This window comes from Urocampus carinirostris, chromosome 1, assembly GCF_059441175.1.
Source record: "Urocampus carinirostris isolate Australia breed hairy pipefish chromosome 1, RoL_Ucar_1.0, whole genome shotgun sequence".
In the NCBI taxonomy this organism is placed as follows: domain Eukaryota; kingdom Metazoa; phylum Chordata; class Actinopteri; order Syngnathiformes; family Syngnathidae; genus Urocampus; species Urocampus carinirostris.
The window spans coordinates 46,155,419-46,171,144 of NC_142349.1; positions in this window are offsets into that span (position 1 = coordinate 46,155,419).

Below are 15,726 nucleotides of genomic sequence, written 5' to 3' on the forward strand. Positions count from 1 at the left end.
TTTACTTTTAAAAAAAACATTTCATTTAACTTTGGGGGGAGGGGGAAAGACAATATGCACTCAACTTCTGCAAATATTTGTAAGTGTTTTTCTGATTTAAAAATCAATAAAGAAGAAATACAGAAATACAGCAATTCCTTGTTTTTTTATGGGGGTTACGTTCCAGAAAGAACCTGTAAAATGCCAAATGTGTGATGTAGAAACTTTTATTTTTTAAAAGAATGTTATATTTAAAATACCACAAGAACAATCCCTTTTACAGGCTGAAGCAAGTAAATAAAAACACACTTTTCAGTGCGTTTATTTATTTGACAGATAGAAATACAGATACAGTGTCTTGTATTAAAACTACTTCTTTCAGCTCGCGGGCCTGCTTCAATCCGTTGGTGGGCCTGATCGGGCTTGCGGGCTAGATTTTTTGACCCCCCTGCCCTAAGGGTGCGTGCAAGTATGAATGCTGCTTAGTCGGCTCGAGCAGCTGCCACTACCAACAGACAAAATGAGAAGGAAGATGTATCAATGCTGAGATCCTTCAGCTGATCCACGAAGATCTTCAGCAAATGGTTCGCTTTCAACTTGGTCCAGGTTCTTCGCCCTTTAAGCTGCTTTTCTGCATCACGAGGCACTTGTTGGAAACTTTGAATAACCCTCCGGACCGTGGAAGTGCTTCTTTAGCATAGCTTTGATACTGTATATTTCATGTTTTGAATCAACCTGGGTCCAGATTATTAGCTGAAAGGGCCCCATTGCTTTAAAATAGTTTAGAGGTATTCCCAGATTCCTAAGCATGCAAAATGTGAGGAAATAGCATGGGTTATTTTTGTTTTTTGTTTTTTTTGGATCTCAGTGTATTTAATCTGAAAAAAGCAGAAGAAAACACCATCTTTTGTCTTTGTCATCCTGAGCTGTGAAATCATCAGAGGAACACCAACACTCTAGGAAGCCAGTTGCAATATTGTTTGACGTAGTCAAACATGTTACAGGTGGATGCAGTTATGGTACAATAAAAGACTAGCAACCCAAAAGGGGCAAACTGGGACCAATCCTGGTCGACCAGAAACCACAGGCTAACTGAGAACCAATGAGAAAAAGGGAAACAGCTATGGTGCAGTGTCTGAAATAACGTCTGCCCGGCTGCCGGGGCATAAATGTTTTACGCCAGGCATACAACTTACACAATGTCTCTGCCCGGGTGGCCGACAACTTTTTCAAGAAAAAAAAAAACATCTTTCGTTTTTATTTTTTTATTTTTTTCAAATCAAACGTTTTCTTTATTCCGATTTCGAAATCTTCGTTAGGTTTGGATATTTCGGAATTTCGGTTCGTTGGGCAATTTGCATACTCGGCAGCCAGTCAGAAGCGTGCTTCCGGACTTTCCCGAGCGTTATAAGGTCGTGCATTTGCATATCATTTTCTAAAGTAGACGCACAGAGAACACAAGAAAAATGGAGATGTGGTTGGGAATCAAGCCAAAACCTCAGCCCCAGAAGAAATATTCAAAAGAAGCTAACAAAATATATGACGCTACAAAACCTAAACGTACAACAAAAGCATCGTGGAAAGAGGAGCTGACGTGGCTTGTAGCAGACGACACAACGCAAACATTGCATGAATGAAGATGAGTCAATACAGGTACATTCTGATGACAGATAGAAAACAGCAATGTCATATACATGCAATGAATGTTATAAGTAGATTTATAATAAACTTAAATTTAAAGTGTTGTTCTGTCAAATATTCTGATTATCAATCCCTAATACTTCGCAACAACGGGCTTTTTTGCGATTAGTCGTCTTATTGTGTTTCAAGTTGTGAAAAATGGGGCAGGCAACTTTTTGTCATGAGTTTCAGACACTGTATGGTGATAAATAAACCAAGGGGCATGGCAAAAACAATAAAACCGCCAGTTTAACCAGCCAAACTACTCAGGTGGGCAGGCAACGATTGCCATCCGGGAGCTAACAAAACAGAAAAACCCTCACCAGCCCAAATGCTAATAGGGAGTAACTTATGTGGCAGTCTATTTTGGAGCTGCCTCACATGTTGTGTTAAAGAGATTCGCTATTTTTTGAGTTGCGTGTTCCTTCTATGTCATCACAGTACACGTTCCTTGCCAAATTGGAATATAAATCTTTTTGGTAATGCATTTAAAGTCCATTTTGCATTTGTTACTGTCAGAAATCCTTCCATCAACTATCCAGCAACACAATTCACCTTGTAAAAATGGTTGCCTTTTTATCCTGGCACTCATTTATGTCAAGAACCGGAACAGGATCAGGACCCGAACGCATGACGTTTCTCACACAAGCCTTTTATTTTATGGGAAATGGGGAGTTATGCACGTTAGGCAGTAGTCTGGCGTGAAATTATAGGAAGCCAGAGGCCGACGAGATCGATACCAATTGCCCGAGTAGATATCGGACAGATGGGGTCGATACCGGATAGGACGGGACAGACAGGATTTATATTGAAACAGGGTATCGAAATAAAACAGGACAAACTAGACGGGAATAAAAACTGGAGAGAATAATAAACAGGACAAAAATAAACGGGAACAATACCGCACAGGAAATGCGAACAGGAAACAGGACCGAGTCAAAACCCACGTCTTGTGGGGCATAGGTTAGTTGACGGACAGACAAACGATGAGTGAGAGCACCGAGCTTAAAAAGACGGAAAGCCAATCTGTCAATGAGCCGCAGCTGGCACCACACCAGGGCCAATAGGGCGCCATGGCAACCGTGACATATCTTAATTTCTATCTTATTTTTCTTCTTTAAGTCTTTATTTCGTGTTTATACTGGAGTGTTATGTCTACTCTCTTTGCAAACAATGTTCACTATGTTGTTACCAGTCACAATAAAGACAGTTCTAATACTAATACTAATTTTGTGCGACTAGAAACAGAACTTCAATTTCCCTCCTGTAAATATGTCCTAGTTCAAGTGTCCAACTGGAATGATTAGCTCAGTGGTGCCATGTGGGAGTCCACAGGAAGGATGCCAACTACGTGTTTAGAATCAAGTAGCTGATTTCCCAGTGAATTTCTTGGGGGCTGAACAAAAGTGGGAAGCTCAGCCCAATCACCCCCACTTCCACAGTTCACCATGGCTGTCAGTCGGCATCAGCCAATCTGCGGGCTGACGCGCTCGCATCAAAAGAAAGCGGCAAGCCACGGGTTGAGGACCGCAGCACTTTCTCAACAGGAAACCCTGAGAACGAGACCACCGAGGCTAATCTGGAGAAACGGAAGGAGTTTTGGAATAATGCTTCCTCCCCAATGGTCCCTGCTTCCCTTTTCATGCTCAATATCGTCTTGCACAATAGCATCAGTGGTTCTCAAATAGTTTGGCTTGAGGACCCAACATTCCATCCCATTTCCAAACTGTGACCCAAATCAAGAAAATATTTCCACTTCTCAAAATAATCTAATGAAAGGATTAAGCAGTTTAAAGCATATATTTTTACCTTCCCCCCAAAAAAAGAAAATGACCAGCAAAGCTGAAACAGACTTCAAGTACCGTATATACTCGCACATAAGCCTACATCACATATATGTGGACCCCTGAAACTACTTTTATATAGCCACATACTAAAAGAAATTCAAAATATGAATAAAGCATAAACCTAAAAATCAATAATTATTTATTTAGTTAAAAAAGATTGATATACTGGTAAAAAGTTAAAAAATATAACATTTTTAAACCGTTTAGTGTGCCTTCAAGCCGCGCTTCAATGGCAGACAGTCGTACGCCGTTTTCGTACTCAGCAACTGTTTTCTTCTTCGACTCGATAATTGTTGTCACTTTCTTCCACTTTTCCTTCACATTGTCACTATGTTTTTGGGGACCCATTAATATGAACAACAAAGGAAATAAAACCAATAAAATCCTAATAAAATGAAAACTGGACCCTTTCAAACCTGCCCATTGACTGAACAAGTAGAAAAGATCGAGCGGGGCATTATCGCCATCTACTGTTAGGAAGTCTAATTGATCAACCGATTTTTTTTCCTGATTTTAATTATTTTGACAAGGAAAATGCCCGCGACCTAGTGAGATCAGGTATGCGACGCACTTTTTGGTCCCGACCCACCGGTTGAAAACGCTTGACCCAAATAATACTCTTTAAAAGCTGATTTGAAATAACTTCTTCTTCAATGTTACCGGCAAAATTTCAATGTGAAGGGAATTTGGAGGTTTGTTTTATACAGATTAGACATATTCGGTGATCATTACTTAAAGTGAAAAGCCTGAAGAGAATTATGTAATAACTTTTCACAACAAATTCCCTTCCTTTTTATTGACTCCACATCTTGACATGCTAGTTTGCAGTTAGCTAGCTAGCCGCTAGCTATGAATGCATACTAAATTACGGTACTATTTTTGTCGCACTTAACCGAACAGGCTCAGAGACTTTTTCTTCCCCAAGGCCATCACCACCCTAAAGAAGCGTACACAGTCAAAAATATATATCTTGGCTTTGTATGGAAAGATGAGTACCTTAATTATTGGTAGTTTTTGTAATCTATGTTGCTGCTAAATGTTATTTTATCATTTATCTCGCACTATTGTTAAGATGCACTATATCTTATTGCATTATTTTTACAACTCGGGCCAGTCTCCAAGCACCACCTCGTAAATATTTTATCCTGATATTTATTTTTCTCTTTCAAGTCTTCATTACATGTCTATCCTGGTTTACCACATCTAGTCTCGTTGCATACAATGTTCGCTGCGGTGTTATCAATGACAATAAAGGCAATTCCATTTAAACAGCTCAATGTACCTGAGTGGATAGATGAAATGGAAATCCTTGGATGCCTCGTATCTTGCTAACTTGCTTGTTGCTTGTAGCAGCATTGAGAACAAAGCATTAGCAAACGAAAGAGGATTGACACAGTAACATTTGTTTTTTAGAGGATTTCGCTTCACATCTCCAAGATTTCCCACAATTCCACTTATCTATTTTTATGAATTTGAATTTAGAAAGGAAGTAAATACAACTAATTTTTGTGGTCTGCCATTGGTTGACGCATACCATATTTTGTACCATTGTTCCTATTTATTTGTCACAACCAGAAAGGAAGTAGGACCCGGATGTGTCACGTTAGTCACAAGTTTTATTGCGATAAAGAGGAAAGACAGCGGCAGCGATCCGGTGCTCGCTGGACGCGGGAAGCAAGCCGCTCACGGAATCAGAACGTGTTCCGAATGCGGAAGTGGATCTTCCGGAGCGGGAGGTCGTAGCGTAGTAGACGGAAAAACAGTTCGTTAGCCGGGACAGGAGATCAAACGTGGTCAAAAAACGGGTCGTAGCAGGAGACAACGGGGGAATCAGAAACGGACGGGTGGAAAACACGTGACAAAACGGGACTGACGGGAGTCGGTCAAAAATGCTTTTCTTGTAAAAACAGGTTCGCTGACGGACTGACAACAGGCGAGTGAAAGGACTGTGCTTAAGTAGGACGGGGAACCAATCAGGTAGCCAGCAGTAGCTGGCGCCAAACCAGAGGGCACAGGTGAAATCAATCAGTCATCCTCACATTACTATGGATTATTTTGGTTATATTTTCTACCTTTTGCAATGTGGATCTGCAAGGTTTGAAAAAATGTGATAAAATTAAAAGTCATAGCAACATCTGTAAAATGATATTTGTATTACACAAAAACTCATCCATTCATTTTTATCCTCACAAAGGTGGCAGGGGTGCTGGAGCCAATCCTAGCTGACATTGGGCATTGGGAATGGGACACTCTGGATGTCAAAAACCGGACCGGGAAGCAGGAAGTCGGAACTCATTTGGGTAGCCGATCTTTCACTTTAATTGAGAAATAAAAGTTGTCCAACACACAAACGGACCAAAGACAAAACAAAACAGGTTCAAAGGTAATCAAAATTACAAACTAGCCATTTACACGGATCAAACAGGCATGAACAGGTCTTCAACATCGTGAATCAATGGTCTGGCAACGGGCAGTCCCAAAAGGAGCGTTTAAGTACTCCACAAACAATCAGTTCAATGCGTCTCAGCTGGTGTCAAGGGGCGGGGCTAGCTGAATGCCATGACAACCGTGCAGGACATGACACTGGACCGGTTGCCTGCCAAAAAAAAGGCACTCAGAGACGGACAATCATTCACTCACACAGTCAGACTCCACACGGGGAGCCTGCTTTTCAAAATATAATTTTATTTCTCTATTTTCTTTGATTTTTTTCAATGTAACAATGGAAAAAAAGTTTCACTTAGTACACAACGACAGAGCTGAAGTCATCGCTAGTGAGCTGCAAAAAAGCACTTGGTGGAAGTGGGGGGCTGGGCACAGGCTCTCATTGGTCTTGTCGGTCCCTCGTAACTCACTATCGGTTCACACGCCGTTTCAAAGTTAGAAAATGCCTATTTTTCCTCATTTTATTGTTACTGATTCAAACAATGCGATAATGATCTATGGGGTCTCCAACATGGTCCTCGCGGGCACCAGGGTGCTTCCTAAGAACAGCCGAGGTGCCTATGGACCTGTTCTAAATAACAGACTACCATGGCTGGGACGTTGTAACTTTTTAGAGCAATTATTTTTAGTGGTTGACTCAGTCTATTTAACGCTACTTCCAATAAATAATCTGGTAAAAACATTGTAAACACATAGTTATTACATGTTAAGTCTTTATTTTAGAAATATTTATAAAACTGGGTGCCTAATTAGTAACAAATTGGTACTCATGTCTATGTTCTTGCACATGTCGACTGCACTGTTTACTGCTCACCTTGCACAATGTCTGACCATTTCTTTTTCTGCACTATGATGACTATGTTTGCACCAATGCATATGCTGACTATTTTTTTGCACTAGATGACTTTTGTTTGCACCAATGCATATGCTGACTATTTTTGCACTATGATGACTTTTGCACCAATTTCAATATTGCACAACCCTTACGATACCAACAGTATCACGATAACAACTGTATGTAACATCCCACATGCAGACGTTTCTTGTGTAAATACCATGTAAATTATAACTATAGCCTTATCCCCCTTGTTTTATAACCTTATCTTCTCTGTTCCTTTATCTTCTTGGCTCGTACCTCACAGTGAATGTGTAAAACTGGAATGTCATGCCCAATTTCGTTGTCACAATATGTTGACCCATTTTGTAACAATGACAATAAAGGTATATTCTATTCTATTCTATTCTAAAAGGCAGCTCTGAGCTTGAATTGGAGACCCCTATTCTAGATCAACAACCATCAAATATTGTTACAATGATATAAGATATGTGTTTATTGATTAATAGAAGAAGCATCCAAAGTTATTTCAGGGTGAGGTATATGGCTTTGATCTGTCATTACTTTTACCTTTAGTTGATTTGTTCATTTTGTGATGTGATGTTTGTTGCAGCATAATTGAAAAGAAAAAAAATTAACAAGATGTTACGAATACAATAGAGACGCCGCCCGACTTACGAACGAGGTTCCGGACGATCGTTCGTAAGTTGAATTTCAGTGCTATATTTTGTATGTTTATGTTTGAGGCTTGTATAAGTAACCTGTATTGTTTTTACTAAAAAATAAACATTTTATAAAGTAGTATGCTCTATAAAGATAAATAAAGTTAAGTGTAACTCACTTTTGGAAGATAAGCTTCAAGAGGTCCTCCTCCGTGTTAGAGAGTGGCCAAAATAAAGCGATCCAACCAATTTCTCAACCACATCAAGCTTTCTTATTTCACTTTTGTTTCAAAATAAATAACTCACCTCTTCTTTACACTTTACACAACCAATATTGAATGAATGCACGAGATATAAACAATAAAAATGTCAAAGTTTGACAGTATAAAATGTTTACACACAAATTAGGAAGAGGAAGCGGATTTTACTTTTTCTTTTACTCTCGGGTGGATGCTGAGTGACCTCTCACAGCGCCACAAGCCAGTAGCGGCGGAAAGAAGCACTACAGTAATGTCTTGTACTCGAAAAAAGGTTCACACAATACAAAATCTAACTTACAGCAATTTCTGGATATTTTTTGACATCCCGAGAAAAATGTTCATATCTACCGTTTTTTGTAAGTGGAATGGTCATAAGTAGGGGAGCGTCCGTACATACTTACCAAACATATTGTTTTATTCCATCAGATAATCATCATTTCATATCACTGCTACATTTGTATATGAGTCTCTATTTTTATTTAGATTTGAGTTGTCTAGGTGAGGGCAAAGTTACGTTTGGGTGCACTCAATGTGTCCATGTTTATGTATTTTTTGAATCAACAAAATTGTTTCATGACCGTTGCTCTCCTTTACCACATGCAAGTGCATTTAACTTAAAGATACTAGTGTACCAAAATCCCACTCTAAAAAAATCTCTTCCCCCAAATGTGACTTAATTAAACATCAAACACGGTTTTCTTTGAAGTGACATTGCCAGTTGTTTAGTTAAAGTCCAAAGCAACACCGCTTCCAAACAAGCTTAGAACTGCTGGCTTAATCCACATCTAATCAGTTTAAGGACTGCACAAGAGTAATTCTGACTCAAATTCTCCACATGAGCACTCAGCGGTGCAGTTCCTCATATTACCTGCTGCCGCCGAGGGAGGGATGCCAAGAGGCCAACGCCACGCTGTTCAGCACAGCTTGAAAGCATCAGAGGCCAATGCGGTAAAGGCTTTGCCGTGTCTCCATTGGCGACGCATACTCGGGCTTGTAATTGATACACCACAAGGACTAAAAACCATAATATTTTCCTCCTCTTTAGCTGCTCTATTCTACGTACTCTAAACCTTGCAGTTAGAAACAAGAGGCAACTTTGGTCTTGCCTGGTTTGCAAAACAATTTGCGGAATCCACGATAAGATGTGCCATGTCAGACATTACAGACTATAAGGCGCACCCAAAGAAAAAAAAATGGTCAGCATTTCGATTGTAGGCCTTATAAACCGAAGCACTATTGTACTGAATAACGGAAGTGCACCCCAGGATTTATATCACTAAACACGATTGCATAGCAATGGTGGTGGTAACAAGGATTGGGACAAGATGCCAGTGCCAGTATAGACCTAGATCCTAACCAATAAGTTACAAGTGCATAGATGATGTTGGAAAAGGCCAAAGGTCTTATATCATTATAACACTATTTTAAGGCCACGGTACTAGATACAAATGTTAGAAAAATAAGAATAAAGAAAGTGATTAAAAATTGGTATAACATTTTGTTTCACTTTTTCTTAGCTCAAACGAAGCAGTGACAAACGTTGAATATATGCGGCCATGCACTTCGTTAGATATTTCAGAATGATCGAATAACTTCCCACAATGTATTTTTCTTCATTTAATTCAGAATCTCGTGCGCCTAGTATAGACATTGCGAGTCGGTGATACAATGCTGTATTTCAGAGGTATCCATTCTATTCTGTACCACAAACCGGCTTAATGTCTGACAATACTCTCGCAGCCCAGCCCAACAATAACATCAACAACATGGTACCCTAACCCAAAAAAATGTGATGATGATATAAAAGCTAATGCATTTTTAACTGTTGTGCGTATCTTCAGTAGTCTGGTGCAGTGGTTCCCAACTGGTCTTGCTTTAGGACCCACAATCATGCCATTATTACAAGCCTTGACCCAGATCAAGAAATATTTCTTCTTCTCAAATGTATTGAATGAAAGGATTCTGTGGTTTGAACAAGAAATAGTTGAATATATTTTCATTAATTAAAGACCAACAAAACCAAAACCACTTCAAGTAATAATATTTCCTTTATTAATTAGCTGCATTTTTAACAAAATCCAAAGGGCTACACTTCAGTGGCATCTTACATATTCTCTGCAGTATCTGTGTTTATATATGTATATTCTCAACATGTGTTAACAAATGTTACCCGTCTTTTTCTGTGGTGTGAAATGGTGTCAACCCTCGTATGCAGGGAATTATTGCCATCTACTGTTAAGGACTGTAAGTAACCATACATTTTCTTCTTGGCATTATTTTGCTAAGCCGAAGGCCTGCGACCCACTGGTAATGGGACCGCGGAACCCTTTTGGGTTCTGACCCACCAGTTGAGAAAGACTGGTCTAGGGGGTAGGACCCAGGTTCCACCCGTCACAATCCAGGTTCTATTCTTCCATGCATTCATTTTCTGTGCCGAATATCCTCAATAGGGACGCGGGGGCGCTGGAGCCCATCCCAGCTATCTTCAGGCAGTGGGCAGGGGACACCCTCAACTGGTTGCCAGCCAGTTGCAGAGTTCTATTCTTACATCCAAATTTGGCAATTTTGATCAGCGATATATTTCAACTCAGCAATTATTACAAAAAATAGGGTATTTTTTGTGCAACCCCTACTTTTTACTGTAGTTTCAATTCCGCGCACCTTATAGTCCGGTGCGCCTTGTCCGTGAAAAATATATCACGAACATTTTCGGGGTGTACCTTATAATCCGGTCCGCCTAGTAGTGCTCGAACATTCACGCTCTTCATGATCAGGGGCTGCAACCCTGGAGTGCGTACGACCTTCTTTAGCATCTTGTTTAGAGTAAGACGCTCGTCAGGATTGTACGAGGTGTGAAGAGATACATAGACCATGCGCGTCCTCAGATATGCTTGACACTTGCATTGCTGTTCAACGGCAGGAATGCGGTCGTGAGTTCGGGCTCAGTCGCATTTCTGACATGTTGGAGACGAGCCAGGTTGGTGGGGGAGATGACAGGAGGACAGCATTGCGATGCTATCAGCCAACTGTAAAATATCAGAAACGCTTATTTGACGTGTCGACTGCCATTGCGTAAAACTCTGAAAACTCTCTTGTTTACCCAGCACTCAACTGGAGGGAGAAAAAAAACAATGTTTAAAGATGACGCAATAGAAATAGAGTACACAATAACCTTGCAGTCCAACAATTTAAGAAATTCAAACTGACACCCGGTTGAGTATTGTCCTTTGTACGACTTTTTCATTGAAAATGGAAGCACTTTTTAAGAATTGAAATGCAATTTTCTATTTTATGTGCTCTTGTGCCAGAGTAACATTATAATCAGCAATAAATATTGTGTACATTTTGGCAAAGCTGAAGGAAGGAAGTGGAAATGAAATTAAGGGTGTTAAGATCCGACTGCCTTTCTCTCAATAGACTCTCCATCTGAATGTTGCTACTGCAGAATATTTCTGACCAGTAAAACGTGTTGTTTTCGTACATTTGAACAAATCTCCATAGAAAATGTGCTCCTTTTTCCTCTGCTCCACAGAAGGAAATGAAAGCTTCGAGGGGGACGTGTAAAAGTGAACATAAAAAAGAAAGGTCCCATGCTGTTGGCGAGACAATCAGTTTTACGGTTACAATTTTACCTGGAGAGGGGTTGTGGGCATGTGAGTGAGTCAACTCAGCAAGACTTAGGGCACAACAGGCTTGCTGGAAAAACAAGTACAGCCCTACCCCCATGCAGACGGTTGAACAGTAAAGCTCTCCCTGTCACCTAAATCACCACAGGTGGTCCCTCGCTATCTTACAACTTTAGCATTAAGGGCTAACTTCCCTTCAACGATCGTGAAATGCCAAATTTGTTTCTAAACCAGGAGTTAACCTCTCCTGTTGTATGTCATCCATTTATTTACAGCAAAAATATCACAACAACTGACAGGTGGGCAACAAGCAACTGTAATGATAAAGCAAGACTACCATCCAAACACATTTTTCTGGTCGCTAACGTAGGAATGGAAAAGTTAGCAAACATTGGTGATATTAAACAAGGTGTTAGACGATGGGCTGGGAACCCTTTTGCCATAAAAGCCAAATATTTTGAATTTTTTTTGGGGGGGGGAGAGCCACACCATATATTTCGACAAAACCACTAAACCCGTTCTCCAGACAGAAGCGTATTCTTCAATACATTTTATTCTATTGTGTGACGTTTGATGATTTGATCAGATCATTGAAATAATAATGCCACAGCCTGTGTCTCATATAAATACACCACTTCAAATTTGTCTCTCTCCTGCAGTTACTAGAGTGTTAAGGCTCGTTTTGATCATCATTTTTGTCATAAATAATGGTTTCAATGTGCGAGGAAAGTTCCTTTGATCTGCAATCTCAGTGGAAATGTTTAAATCTAAGCTTAAAACACACTTCTACTCTATAGCATATGAATAACTTATTTATTTTTTTGTTGACAATATCTTTGTATTTGTAATTGCACTATAAGGCGCACTGGGTTATAGGGCGCTACAATGGGAACATCGACAAAACAGTCAGATAGTTCAGTCCAACTTATTACCCCCTTAACATTCCCAAAGCTTGCAAAGAAGCAAATACGTGTCGTAAACACGTGCGGATGCGGTGTCCGTACGATGTCACTCAAATGCATCGTTCCAAATATCATTCGGAAGGTTAAAGTCTTGGGATTCAAGAAATGCCAACCATTCCTTAGTTTCTATTTTCTTTTTCACTCGCAACTTTATTGTGCATATGACAGTAAACACTTGGAATTGAGTTTAATTAAAAAAAAAGACCCATCACAGAAACATCGAGATCACTCTGAAACAAGATACTGGGAAAATATATAGCCGGTGTAGCTCACCGAAGTCATTGTGTTCAATAATAATGTGCAACCATGGTCCTCTTATATCCGTGAGTGTAGTAAATCCAGGAGAATAAAATATTTACAAATACAGAATAGTAAAACATGCTTTCTCTATGCCGTAGACAACCAACCCAACTTGCTATTCACATTCATCTTTTTCGGCCAATTGCAGGCTTTGTTTTAGTCCCTTTAGCCTCTACAAGTTCCTATTTTCTTTTTCGCACGCAACTTTACTGTGCATATGACAATAAACACTTGGAATTGAGTTTAATTTAAAAATAGACACTCCATTCCATCCATTATCTGCACCGCTTATCACAGAAACATCGAGTTCAGTCTGAAACAAGATACAGGGAAAATATATAGCCGGAGTAGCTCACCGAAGTCAATGTTATGTTCAATAATAATGTGCAACCATGGTCCTCTTATATCCGTGAGTGTAGTAAATCCAGGAGAGTAAAATATTAACAAATACAGTACAGAATAGTAAAATACTGTTTTCTCTATGCCGTCAACCTAACGTGCTATTCACATTCATCTTTTTCGGCCAATTGCAGGTTTTGTTTTGCCCTTTTAGCCTATGCCAGCCTGTAAATGATAAAAAGGATCCGCCTCCTTTACCTACGAATAACTTTAGCCAATAGTGATCGATTCAACTGATGATTGACACATCTTTTTCAGCCAATTGCAGGCTTTGTTTTGCCCCTTTAGCCTATGCGAGCCTGTAAATGAAAAAAAGGATCCGCTCCCTTTACCTCCGAATAACTTTAGCCAATAGTGATCAATTCAAATGATGATTGACACATTGGTTAGCCAATGAAACACTGGTAAATAAATCCCAGCATACACCGCGGACTACTTTGCGTTTGGGGGGAAATCTAGTCGGCGGCTGCAAGTTAGTTGCAAGACTTTGCGACTTAATATTGATCCATAAATAAGGCGCACTGTATTATAAGGCGCATGGTCTGCTTTTGAAAAAAATAAAGGCTTTTAGGTGCGCCTTATAGTGCGGAAAATACGGTACTATAATATACTATAATACACTTGCTTTAATTCTAAGTGTTACTGACCTAATTGGATGAAAACAAATATTATTATCTGTAATGTAACGTGTACATATAGATTTCTGGGTGTATATTTATTCACAAGTGAGAAAAATTTGATATATTTTTTTCCTCATGCATTGCCAAGGAATCAGATTGATGCCTTGTATTGGTTGGTACAAAAAAAAATGAAATAAATCAATCATATTTTTCCTCCTAGCCCATTCGCTGTACTAAATTATTTACCTCAATGCAGCCCACAACTCAAAAAGTTTGACCCCCCTTTCTCTCGACTAATTTAATAGATTTTAAGGAATTTTACTTCACTCAAATGTGAGGATTTGTTGCATTTGCAGATTTCACCAGCATAAACCGACAGTATACATAATCTTTGTTTATTCATTTTCTCAGCAGCTTGTACTTAGTAGGGTCACGGGGTGCTAGAGCCCATCCCAGGTGTCTTCGGGCAGTGGGCAGGTTGACACCCTGGGCTGGTTGCCAGCCAGTCGCAGGACAGACGGAGACAGACAACCATTGACACTAGAGGTAAGATCTCCGGCCATAAATTGTCAATCATTAAGCCGACTACTTTTACTTTTACTTGAGTTATATTCTTCTAAAGTAGCTGTGCTTTTATTTGAGCGCCATGCGTACTTTGGCGCCAAAGTACACACTTGGTCCGAGCCCGAAGCAAACCCAAAGCTTCACCTCGGTGTTGCATTTCAGCGCCACGCATACTTCAGTCGAAGAAAGCACTTCGGTGCTGAAGCGCGATGAACTACACACCGGTTGGTAATGCAGCGCCAAGGTGCAGCCTCAGGCCCGGCCCCAAAAATCAAGTGAATCAGTCGGATTCGGGCTGGTTCTTGCTGGAACACCTGCGAGCCGGGTCTGGTCGGACTGGATTTCTTTAGGCTTTAGGCCCATCTTACGTGTAATTGACACTCATATTTGGGACAAATTTGACATGCCACTCACCCTGCAGTGTGCGGTGTAAACGGAGTGCCCAAAGAAACCCCACCCAAACACAGGGAGAACATGCTAACTCCACACAGGGAGGCTGGTAACTGGAATTGAGCATGGGATTTCTGAACTGTGAGCCTGACCCACTAACCATTATCTACCATGCTGCCCCAGTCTACATAATAAAATTATTGGAATCATCAGCAAGAAACTGTGATAAGACAAGAGACCCATTCACAAACATTTTCTCTCAGTTTTACTTACTAAAACTGAGCTGTTGTGTGTCAAATTTGCCATTCGGCAAGATAGACTCGTTACTTGTTCTTACTAATTGTAAAATTGATGTGCAGTAGACCAGAGTCGGATCAAGATTTTTCTCACTCACCAAAGAACACGTCTTGGATTTTCTCTTCCCAAATACTGAGCAGTAAAATGTAAACAAAGTTTAAATAATTAATCATGGTACGTGCCTATACATTCATAGGAGGTTTTAGCAATGAAAAGGCCACCCTTCAACCATTATTTAATTTCCAATGTCTAGCAACACAGTAATTTTGCAAGCTTTCCTATGTTACCAACTCCATTTACAATGAACAATACATTACAAGGGGGAAACACTTTTGAATGAGTTCTCAATTAAAATCATTATTGAATAAATGTGTAGGGTGCGTGTAGCGAAAGATACATTTATTCGATTTTCAGTTTTGACGGCCCTCCAGCGAACACTAACTACAAAATGATGTGTGGAAAAACAAAAAAAAGGTTTTACATCAGACCAAAAAAACCCTTTGGTTAGTTTACTTTTCTCAACCAAAATGTCCAAGAGCCTAGACATTGCCGCATAAGGCTCTCTCCCCGTGTTTTTGGTCGTAAACAAGAGAAAAGCACGACACACGTCATGTTGCAACACGCACGCCGCACTGTTGTGTTCACCCATCGGGGAGTCATTTGGAGACATGGAGCCGTAACAGCCACTGTGTGCAAACCGCAACGCCGACTTACAGGCCAAACATTTTAATGGACTGACTATAAACTAGGCAATTGTTTGAACAACACAAGTCTACACGAGTGTCAGGAACCTTCTGTGACACGCAACTCCAAAACAGAAACTGTGCATGATCGAATTCTAACGCAACAGTCATTACCCA